The following is a 2,938-nucleotide window of genomic DNA, read 5'->3' as shown; positions in this document are numbered from 1 at the left end:
GATCTGTTTGGTGTACGGGAGTGTGGTTGACCACTAAGAAATTAAACAAAAAATGCATCTCAAGTATTTGTTTTAACAATTGTATTTTTTCCAAGCAGAAGAATAGAGAGAAAACGATATCAATTTAAAACTTTTTTTGAAGAAATCAAAACTATACATGTTTTGATTTTGAACCTTCAACTTCAATTTGGAAATCCTTTTTAATATTATGTAAAAAAAACTAAATATTAATCTATTTGGTTCTTAGGGAGATTGAAGATCAATTAAATAAGGGAGATAAATCAATAATATCCCTAGTATTGCTCAAGACTGAATTGCTGACATTTTAAAATGATAAAATTTAAAAAAAAATTGTACAAATAATTAACATTGAAGTTGTAAAGTTATACAAATTGCTTTATACAACAAATTGCGTTCAGTTTAAAAACTCTCGGGATAAGTCGTTCATTAGAAAACCAACCCTAACCAATGTCCAGCCAGATTTAAAATTCATTCTACACCAGCCAAGGGAAAAATTATTCATCATCCCTTCCCTGTCACAATGAATCGGATGGCCTTCGTCATCGTCTCGTCGTTTTGTTGCTAGTAGGAAGAACAGGAAAAAAAATTAAGGGGGCCCAAATCTCCGGGAGCCGATATTTTGCCAACTCGTGTCTTTTAAGCTGGGCTTGAAGTTGGTTCAGATTAAGCCATAATTTTTTTTCCCTTTTGTTTCGATGAAGGAAATGATTCCTCTCAAATTTCCCAACAGCATAGCATTTTGTCCTCTTTTTTTTTGGATCCGACTTGACTGGTCGGTTTCCTCGAGATGACACGTGGAAAATTAAGAGGATTTGAAAATGACTCGACCCTGATAACGGTAAGCCTCTTAATCGGTTTCCCCAAACGGCCGGCCGGTTGCTTTATTTTTTTCCAGCCCATCTCCGAAAATGTCAAATGGCGCTTTTGTTTTACGATGTTTAATTATAGGAATTGAAAAGTATGGGAGAGTGGGGAATCATGGGCCACTTTTTTTCGTTGTTCCATAACTTCTTTATTATAAAAGATAAAATGAAAATAAAAAATGGTATGGTTTTCTACATTTTCAAGGTATCATTAGGTATATTTTTCAAAAATTCAATAAGTTATTTTCCCCTAATTCTGACTGTTTGAAAAAAAGCAATATTTTTTGGATTTTGAAAAATGGTGGGGAATCATGGGCCACCAAATCCAAATTGACCAAATAACATGCAAAGTTTATGAGTTGACCCAAAACTGTGATTTCCTAATTCATTTCGCTATTTTAAGGCAATTTCAGATGATGAAATGAAAAAGAGAGCTGTGTATGATCGAATAGATTCCAAAACCTGGCTCGCGAACGTTTTGGCAAAATTTCTTATATACGATGGACAAAATATTTTTCATAACTCTTCATTAGGCATAAGAAAACTTTACAGATAGGAAAAACGTATTTTAAGTTCTGAATGTGTATAAAAACATAAAAATATAGGTGATTCAAGATGTGTGGCCCATGATTCCCTACAAGCTATGATTTGAAAATTGGTTGTGTTTGTGTGACTTATTGATGTTTCATCAAAAATTCTTTTTCCACGTGGAAGATCATGTCAAAACTAAGATCATAAGCGTATGAGCATATTTTTGTTATGAACTTTAGGTTCCCCATCGATGAAATTAATGGGTGTTTTTTTAATTATGTAAGTACATTTTTCTAACTTTTTTTAGCTTGATAAATAAAAGAAGCATATGATGCGTATTTCAGTCAACAACATATAGGAATATATGCTCACGCAAAGCGACTACGATGACAGTTGGTTTCAGATTTTTATCTCAACACACATCTGAGATATTAAAAGTGGCCCACGTTTCCCCATGGCCCACGATACCCCACTCTCCCCTACTAAATTGTGTTCGGGAATTTGAAATGAATACCTTATTAACTTTTTATTGAAAGTTGGGCGGGGTTGCAAATGAGAAAACGTTTTTTCAGAAGAGGTAGCCTACTTCGATTGATTATTTAGAAAGTTAGAAGAGTAAAGTCATAAGCAACAGCCATGTAGAACGTTTACTCAACATTATTTTTAAACGTTGCATCCATCAACAGCGTCAAACAATTCGAATTTTGGTTATGAGTTTTTAGGTTTTCGAACCTTCACATTCAAAGATGTCCTCACTTATCGATCCTGTTAAAGCGTATTACCCAACATGTTTAATCCATTTTATCCATTCGTCATTGTTGATAGCATGGGCAGAAAAAAACAACAGAAGCAGGTAGATTTGGGCTCTCGAAACCCTTCGATAGAGGTTCCCTGTTTTTATATCCCATTTCACACTGTCGTCCAGCCACAGCAGGGAGTCGGTTGATTTGGCACAAAACAAGTATCGTAAAGCCATATATTTACTTGAAGCGATAAAGCAAACACAGCATAAGCCTATTCGTAGATGGCCACTGAATGCTCTACGAGCATCGAAGAAGAATGACCTTTTTTGTTCATCTGAATGGCAATACTCAAAGGCAAGGGACGAAGGCGAAGTTGCAGAAGACAGAAAAAATAGGCTAAATATGAGCCATTATTGAGTCCACAAACATTGTGGCTTGTAGACTAGTTAAACCTCGAGGAGCAAAACTAGGCCCAGACATCGAATGGACTTCCACAGGTCTAGCCAAAGATCTGCCACGCTCAGTACCAGAGAGACTGTTATCGTCAATTTCTCCGTATTTTATGATAATTTCCAGGAACTAATGGCCTTTTTCATAGGAAATCTTGCAGTTTGCTTTAGCTTGATGTATGCGAACAGTTAGTTGCCTTTTTTTTTATTTTCTCTCTCTCTGTCCCTCTTTGCTAGTTTGGTTTTGTACCATATTTATACTTCTCACTTCGGCTCGGCCAGGCCTTTCAGCGATTGTGAAAACATTCTGTAGCCACATTCATTTCTTCAT

This window comes from Uranotaenia lowii, chromosome 2, assembly GCF_029784155.1.
Source record: "Uranotaenia lowii strain MFRU-FL chromosome 2, ASM2978415v1, whole genome shotgun sequence".
Taxonomy (NCBI): domain Eukaryota; kingdom Metazoa; phylum Arthropoda; class Insecta; order Diptera; family Culicidae; genus Uranotaenia; species Uranotaenia lowii.
Note: the sequence above shows the minus strand (reverse complement) of the source record.